The sequence below is a fragment of the Equus asinus genome, chromosome 2 (genome assembly GCF_041296235.1).
Source record: "Equus asinus isolate D_3611 breed Donkey chromosome 2, EquAss-T2T_v2, whole genome shotgun sequence".
Taxonomy (NCBI): Eukaryota; Metazoa; Chordata; class Mammalia; order Perissodactyla; family Equidae; genus Equus; species Equus asinus.
The window spans coordinates 129892697-129901406 of record NC_091791.1 but is presented as its reverse complement, the minus strand read 5'-3'; the positions used below and the strand labels follow the sequence as shown (position 1 = coordinate 129901406).

The 8710-nt window shown below is 56.2% G+C and overlaps 1 long non-coding RNA gene across 1 annotated transcript; it reads left to right on the top strand.

The window, feature by feature from the left end:
• The first annotated feature begins 365 nt into the window (after positions 1 to 365).
• Positions 366 to 8339, top strand: LOC139046255 (uncharacterized). The gene is made up of 3 exons (XR_011506093.1): positions 366 to 648; positions 3190 to 3393; positions 5712 to 8339. It is a non-coding gene; the product is annotated as an uncharacterized lncRNA (long non-coding RNA).
• Positions 8340 to 8710: the final 371 nt, after the last annotated feature.

Genomic DNA, 8710 nt, shown 5'->3' with positions numbered 1-8710 from the left:
AGTCTGCATTGCTAACAGTTCCTAAGTTGTGTCCAGGCTACCGGTCCCCAGATCCCACTTTGAGTGTGGAGGGTCTTGGCCACTCTGTAGGGTGGGCCGGTGTTTGGCAAGCCACCCAGGCACCTTGGAGAGGCAGCCGTTGTTTGCAGAATACGTGGGGGCTCTGGGCTGTGGGCCACAATGCCCGGGCCCCCTTTCCAGGAAGGCCTTACTGCCCTGCTGCAGGGAGCACAGTCAGCAGGTGGCCTCCAGCTGGCGGCTGCTCCGGGCCTGCCTCACTGCAGAGACTCGCCTCGCCCAAGGTCATGCCCTCCCCAGGGCAGCCAGCACCTGGTGACTGAGCGAGACGGGGGTGGAAGGGCCTGCCTAACCCAGAAGGACACAGGACAACTCCCTGCCGGACTGGCTGAGGCTTTGCTAGGCCTGCGTCACGACTCAGCTTCAATCTCCCTCTACCCGCTCCAGCTTCCTCCCCGTTCTTCACTGGTGTCGATCCTTCATAAACATCTGGCACCCCAAACTCCCTCTCAGAGTCTGCTCCCAAAGAGCCCAACCTGTGACACAGGCGACAGGTGGACATCCAGGCGGGGGACAGTGGTGACCACAGGAACAGCGTTTGGTACTAGCTTGTCTCGCCTGCGGACAGTGGTAAGTAAAGACGAAGTCACTATGGCAAACCAGGGGTCTCCCAGGGCGAGGGGCAAGGCCTCCCAGGGGTCCCCACACGGCCAGGGGGAAGCGGGGCAGATCTAGAGACCTGGGTCTGGCCCTGGCCGAGAGGCTAATGCACTGGGTGGCTTTGGGTAAGTCACCACTGCTCTCTGAGTCTGTGTCACCTCCTGAGTAAAATGGGCTACAATCTGTGATCCTGCAGGTATTAGACGCCTAGGGCTGCTGTAATCAGTTACCACAAACACAGTGGCTTAGAAGAACAGAAATCTATTCTCTCACGGTTCCGGAGGCCAGAAGTCCAAAATCAGTCTCACTGGGTCAAAATCAAGGTATCAGCCGGCTGCACTCCCACCCAAGAGTCTGGGAGAATCGGTTCCTCACTTCTTCCAGCATCTGGTGGCTGCCAGCGGTCCTTGGTTAGTGGCTGCCTCTCTCCAACCTTCAGGGCCAGCCTCTTCCAACCTCTCTGTCCTGTCTCCACCCCGCCTTCCCCTCTGTGTCTGTGGATCAAATCTCCCTCTGCCCGTCTCCTGAAAGGACGCTCGTGATGGCATTTAGGACCCACCCTGATAATCTAGGGTAATCGCCCCAACTCCAGGTCCTTAATTTAATAACATCTGCAAAGATCCTTTTGCCAAATATGGTCCCAGTTACAGGCTCCATGGATTGGGACCTGGTTGCTCTGCAGGCCGTAATTCAGTTAGTGCACCTGCCATTTGTCCCCCTGTAGATGTCAGCTCGGTCGAGTTCTCCTTTCCTGAGCTGTAGTTCTAAGCTGCTGGCTAGTACCATTCGCTTCCACAGCTCAGATGGTCTCATTCTGCCAAAAATTATTGTCAATGTATACTGATATGGCTGTTCTGCTCACCTTGCTGGTTTCATGGGCCACTGCCACCACCACAAGTACTCTTACTGAACACATACTAATGCTCATTTGCATTATATCACTTACTACCCGCCAAGGAGGTAAGTACACTGTAATCCCCACAGTGCAGATAAGGGCACCGGGCATAGAGAAGTTAAGCAATTTGCCAAGGTCCACGGAGATGGCTCTGGGATTGCCCCTCAGCTTATCGACTTAAAGGCTCTCTCATCGCCCACCGTATATTGCCTCCCCAGCATAAATAGGGCTTCTCTTTGAAACTATTTACAAAGTTCCTTTTGAACTTTGAAGTGAGTCTCTTATCAGATTCTACAAATTGCAGACATAACACAGGAAGCGCTGTTCTAGAAAGCTGAAAATCCAGTTACGAGAGCCTGGAATGTGGCTCGTTTGCGCTGCGTTTCGGTGAGGTCTGCGGTCAAGCACAGCCGGGCGGCTGCAGGGGACGGGTCCCAGGCTCCCACCTGCCCATTTGACAGAACATCTCAGCTACGCTATATTATTCTTCCAACTCGGAACCGTCTGGGACTTAGAGTGTCAGCCGTTGTTCCTGTTGAATTTGTAGGTTGAACTTCTTGATTAGGTTATTTATTCATCAGCAGATGGGCCAGTGCACACTGCTAGACGTTGATGCTCTTATTGACCCTTTCTCATGACTTTAATTTCAGGTCCTAGAAATACCCGTACATAAAAAAGTTAAGTTAGCCCACGTAAGGAAACCACTGTGGAATAAGGTTTACCAATGACTCTCTGGTATGTAAGGGTTTTCAAAAGTCCAGAAGTGGGAAAGTGGATTGGGCCTTTTGAGAAAATTTCTCAATTTAAAAAACAAGTATGCAAGCAAAGCTTGAGGTCAAAGGGTATTCAGTTGGTCCAAGCACATCTGACTCCTCTGAATCGAGAGACCAGTGGGAACAAATGGTCTAAAGGTGGTTGCAAGTGTGGAGCATTTGTCCAGCTGGAGCCAAGATAGGAGCGGGCAGGAGGCAGGGGGAGACGCTGCAGGCAGATGGTGCCAGCCACGGGGGGCTTTGTAGACCACACCAAGAACTGGAATTTAATTCTGAAGGCCATAGAGTACCTCTGCAAGATTTCAAGCAGAAAAGTGACATGTTCTTGTGCTTTAGAAATATTTTTCTGGCTGTGGTATTGCCCCAGCACGAGTCAGGGGGGCCTGGACTCTTGACAATTAAGAGAAAGGACTGGATTTGAGTAAGAGTCGAATCTAGCCGGTGGGTTGGCCGGGGAAGGGGAGCAGGGCAGGGGTGAGGGGAATGCCCATGTATGGCTTGGGCAAGTGGGAGGAAGGTGGGGCCTGCCGCAGAGATGGGGCACCAGGATGCAGAGAACCAGCAGGACTGTGCATAGGAGACGAGAGTGAGAAGGTGAAGATTTGCTAAGAGAGGAGTCCTGGGATGGGAACAGGCTATCGCTGGAGTGAGAGAAAATGTGTGCCAGTCCCCTCCCTCCTGAGGCAGGGCCCTGAGCGCTGCAGCTGGGCTGGCGTGCATATTTAGGAGGTGGCTGCAGCACGGTGACTATGCGGGAACACTAGGGCAGAAGCCAGAGTCTAGGCCCAGTTCTTCCCTGACTCAGGTGGATCTCCGACAAGTCACATTCTTTCTCTGTCTCAGTTTCCCCAACTGCAAAATGCAGGAGTTGGACGGTGTCAGACGTTCCTCGACGGAGATGGGCTGATGGGGGAGTGTCCTGGAGCCCCTGGAAATGGTGTGCAAAACTGTGTACATATGTCTGCTTGTCGAGGGGTGAGCAGAGTCACCTAAAGAGTGAAGTGACATCAGATCTCGTGGGTCACACCCCCAGTTTGAGCCCTGCTGGTGAGTACTGCTCTCTAAATATGCCAGGGGTGAGTCCTGTCTTGCCCAACCAGTTCCTGGAAGGCAGAGGCCTGGGTCAGACGTTGCACACTTGTCTCTCGGTGGATGTGTCTTGATGCCCCACGGGCACCTCCAACACTTGTGATGTCACGTGTGGACGGCCTGGAGGCTCCTTGCTGCACCTGGACACTCTGGAAGATTGTCCCCCTGGTCAGCCCAGGCCTGGGGCCTCCATGCCCTTTCTCTCCATTCTCCACCTTGCGAACTCTTGCTCATCCTCCAGAACCCAGAGCGCATCCTCCATGAAGCCTCTGGGATGCCCCTGAGCTGTACTGATCTCACCGAAACAGGATCCCATAGGTGAGGTGTCCACACCCCACGGACAGCCTGTTTTCCACCTGTCTGAGATGGAGGTCATTTGTCCTCTCCCCTCTCTCTCTCTGCCTCCTCTGTCCCACAAGCCTTTTTTGGCAAGGACCATGTCCTATGCACCTCAGTGTCCCTAAGTGCCACCCCCAGTTGCTGGCACATCCTTAGTGCTCAACACAGTTAGTTTCTTTGGTCGTCCTAACTTGTGGAGTGATTGTCAGCAAGGTATTTCCTGTTTCTGGCCTCCGGTTGGCTCCTCACTGGGTCAAGTGTGCATGTATGAGGGGGTGTGGGTGACGTGTGCCCTGCTCCCTTGGGAGTTGCTGGGAGGGCCAGCAGCAGCCAACAACTGCTGCGGGTGGGCCATTTGCAAAATGCCCCACAGATCCTCCCCAGGGTCCCAGGATGATGAAGGTGAACTTAGAGTAACCAAAGACGGCTCAGATCTTGTCGGACTCAGGCAGGGAATGGAAAGAAATACCCGCGTCTGAGCACTTTGGAGCGGGCCTCTGCCGGTCAGGCCCTTTACGAAAGGGTTGTCCATGCTGTGTGGGACGGCCCCGGCGGGCTGGTGCAGCCGTGCCCATTTTACGGATGTGGAGACAGGATCTGAGAGCCGATAGGCCTTGCTGGAGCTCACAGTGCGCCTGGGCTCCGGCGTGCTGCCTCCTGGGGCTCGAGCCACAGCCCGTGGGGTGGGGCTCCCCGTGGACTTGAGCAGATGGTCTTTGCCCTACCTGCACCATCTCATCCAGCTTGCCTGCCACACATCCCGTTTGAAAGTCCAGCCAAGATCCACTTCCCTCCCTGGCTTTCAGGTCCTGGTTGGGCCCTAGCCCTTCTCTTTGCACACCGCAGGACTCCCTCTAGACGGCCGGGGGGGCCTTGGGCCTGGCGAGCAGGCTGTTTGCTCTGGGAGACGAGCTCCTTATAGGGGCAGGACAGGGGCTCCGGGACTGACGCCAAGGAAATCACCACAGCCTGGCTCAGGGGAGGGTTGAGGTGGCCAGAGGAATGTAGAAGTGGCTCTTCAATCTCAGGGGAGAGGCCAGAGGGCTGAGAATGAGGGCAAACCCTGTGACAGAGCTGTGGGGAGGCTGGCCGAGCCCCAGGCCTCGCTGCCGGGAGGCTGGCTGCCGGGGCACCCGGAGGGGCCGACGGAGCCAAACCGACAGCCGGGAGAGAGCGGCTCACCCTCCCACATAGGGAGGACGAGGGCTGCTGAGTCACCGCCCAGCTGGACCAGCGACCAGCGAGGGCTGGAAGGCGGGACAGTATTCCCAGCCAGGGCTGGCAGCCTCAGGATGCCCCGAAGTTAGCGGGGCTCGGGAAACTGGCTGCTCCAGACTTGGCTGCCCCTTCGTTACCGAGCGGGGGCATGTTCGCCTGCCTTCAGCTCTTGGAGAGTTCGGTCCAGGCACATGGCCCTGTGGACTGGACGCTGAACCAGAGGGCAGAGCCCTGGACTTTGGACACAAGCGGCATTCCAACGCAGGGCAAGTCACTCCACCTCACCTTTCCCTCCGTTAGGTGGTGGAGACAAAAGGGGATATGGGAAAGCTCTGAACACCCTGCCCGGCACGCAGTAGGGCCTCACCTGGCTTAGCTGAGGCAGGGACAGCATCTGACCTGGGTCAGTGTCATCCCTGCCACAGACCCTCTGGCAGCCAGGGCGGGCCAGGGGGAGGGGCCTGGGGTGGGACGGAGTCACGTCCCAACCACCCACAGGCCTGCCAAGAACCCCGCCTTCCACCTCAGCAGTGGGCAGAGGGCAGGGGAAGGCCCAGCCGGCTGTGCAGACACAGAGAGCTCCCTCCCACTGGGCACCAGGAGCTCGTGCTAACAGCCAACCTGCCCCAGGTGTTGTGCAACCTGAGAGCCTACGAGGACCCTCTGGCTGGGACAGGTGTCAACACGAAAACTCACAGCTCATCTGGGTCACATTCCAGGGCTGCTGAGTCCCGCTCAGAGATGTGGTAACAAGACACTGCTGCAGTCGGGCTGCCAGAGACACCGACAGATCTTTTACCTGCCATCCAAGCCTCTGGATTTGCTTGCCAGTAATGCACAAGCCTTCCAGCAAGAGTGGTTCTTCGGGGCACCTGGCACACAGGGAGCGAGCCCTCCTCAAGACGTGGGGACACTGGGCTAATGTGGGTAGGCACTGGCCAATCGGGGAAGCAAACTTTTTGTGGGAAGCCGGACCTCAGCCGAGGACCCAACACCCAGTGGGTGCCCAGGGAAGACTTGAGGCAGTTCCCTGAGCAGGTCACCTCTCTGGGGATTGAAGAAAAGAATGTGAAGCAGAATCTGGTTAAATAGGTCCAGTCTGTGCTTAGAGGAATCACACACGTGTGTGTGCACACACACACATGCACACCACTAAATTATTCCCCATGATTGGAGGAGAGTGCTGTAGCAATGTAGAACCCAAGGCTTTTATTTGACAGGCCCAGATTGGGAAAAGGAATCACTCAAAATCACACAGCAGGTTAGTGATAGGACTTTGATTTTTATTGTCTTTTATTTTCCCAAGCCATTTCATTGGATAGTTGTCCTCCTTCCCTACCCCACTCCCAGCCAAGGCCCTGCACTTGCTCTACCAGCCACTAGTTCCTGGTGTTGTTTTTGAAATGCTTCAGGGGGAAGGAAGGTCATTGGCAAGGGGAAGAGCATGTGCAAAGGCCCTGAGGCAGGAGGGAGCTATGAGGTGAGGCCACCTGAGTAAAGGGAATTCAGAGAGGGAAGTGCTCTTGCAGGCAGGGGTGGGGATGTAGGAGTGGCACGGGGGTTGGAGCGGGATGCCAGCTTCATGGTGTTTGCTTCTGGATGTGGAACTGGCCAGACTCTCTGGGGCAACTTGCTGTCCTCAGGAAGGTGAGTCTTAATCCTCATGTGACTGAAGAAGACTCCAAAGTCCTGAATCACCAAGAATGTGAGCTTGCTGTGGTGTAGGAAGGAGACATATGAGAGAACCCATCTCTCCTGCCTCCTACATCAGGGCACCAAGGAAGACTTCCTGGAGGAGGTGAAGCTTGTGTGGGGCCTGGAGAAGACCAGCCTGTTGTGGGCAGGCTTCCCAGGGTACCAGAGGCCCAACTTTCTCAAACTGCTCGTCCATTTCTCACGGAGGGGAGGAGCCCTTCTCCTCACCCGGAGAGCTGGCTTGTGAGCCCTGGACAAGCTCTCAATCTGGGTCAGGAGTGAGGTAGACAGTCACACGGCAGGCTTCCTCGGGGCAGAGCTAAGCTGCCACCAGGCATGACTAGCATGTTAGGCCTGAGCCTGGTGTGCCTCCACAGGGTGGTCTCGGCCTGAGGCAGGCGTAGGCAGGCGCTGAGGGTACAGGGGAGGGGGTGAGCCAGGACCCCCTGGCGTGACCTGAGAGATGACCTTGAGGTCAGCTCTCAGGGGCCCCAGGGATAAAACGTGAAAGGATCCTTGCTGGTTGTAAAATCAGGGAGTTTCCTGTGGGTCTAGAACAGTCATTGCCCTTGGGGAGCCAGTGCGATTTTAGTGCACCACACACACGTGTCGCACACCTACTGTGTGCCAGGCATTACCAGAGCTCTGGAGTCTGCAGACATGAGCTGGGAGCTCAGAGTCTGGCAGGGGTGACCCTGCTGAAAGAACCCAAGGCAACGGGTTTTGTTCTCTAAGAGCATTAGTTTTAAAGTGCTACAGAAGACCTGAAGAGCGAGAGAGCCGTTCTGCATGAGGAAGGGAGGGAAGGTGATGGCTGGGTGTACATGTTCGCGCTGCATCTGAACCCCGGTGTGAGGGTGAACCCCGAGGACTCTCCATCTGGGAAGGATCTCCAGGGATGGGCTGGTTCTGGACCCGCTGTTCTCAAGCTTACGCAAAGGGCCTGTTGAAGCACAGACCGCCACACCCACCGAGGCCGTGACCGAGTAGGGCCGGGGTGGGGCCCGTGGATCTGCATTTCAAGCTGGTTTCCAGGCCATGCTGGTACTGCCAATGGTCTGTGGAGCACACCTAGCAGCACCGATGGAGGTCACTCCATGCCACGTCCTGGGCAGTGGCCTGCTGAGAGGTCGTCCCAGGCAGTGCAGTTGTTTCTGGGACTGTCTTTGGCGCTCTGAGCCCTTGTGCGGGGGACGTGACGGGCTGCAGTGTGCTCATCTCCACCAGCCAGGCCGGGCTCTGATGCCAGAGACGGAGGTGAGGCTCACAGTGCATCAGCCCACGGGTCGGGGGCCGTGATGGAGCCACCCGAGAAGTAAGTTTTCTGACTCCTTGGGGCGTGGGGACACTATAGGGAGAAGACTAAGGAGAGGAACGCTGGTCCCCAGTTTTTTGCCTCAAACTCTGGCAGGGAATGCTTCTGAATGGGGTAAAGGAGCTTGGAGACCCAGTTAATAAACGTAGAGATGGGAGTGTGGGAGGATGTGTGCATGTGTGTGCATTTGCACACGTGTGTGTGCCATCACAAAAAAGCACTCAGGATGTACTCAGGAGTTTGGGAGAGTCTCTTCCCCTTTCTGAGTGTCGGTTTCCTCACCTGGAAAAACTAAAGGAATTGGATTAGGTGATTTCTTCTGAGAGAAAGCAAGAGAGAGGGAGAGGGAGGGACGGGGTGAGGAGGGAGGGGGTGCGGGGAGACAAGGAGGGAGGGAGGGAGACCTGAGGCAGCATCCTGGTAACAAGGCCATCATCTGATTAGCGCTCAATTTAAAGCAGCTAATAGACATCTGAAACCTTGCAAGGCTGCGCAATTACCGGGCACAGCCGGAGCTGGCGCTGGGTCTGCAGGGACCAGGCCATCTATCAGGGTGTCATCAGCCTCCTCAACACTCCGGAGACCTTGCGCGTGAATAACCTCGCCCGAGGAAGCTTGTAATGCAAAACAAAAGAAGCCCTTTTCCCAGCAGCTCCCTGGGGTCCTCAGCAGCAATTTCCTTGAGCCCCCACCAGGCCCGGGAGAGAA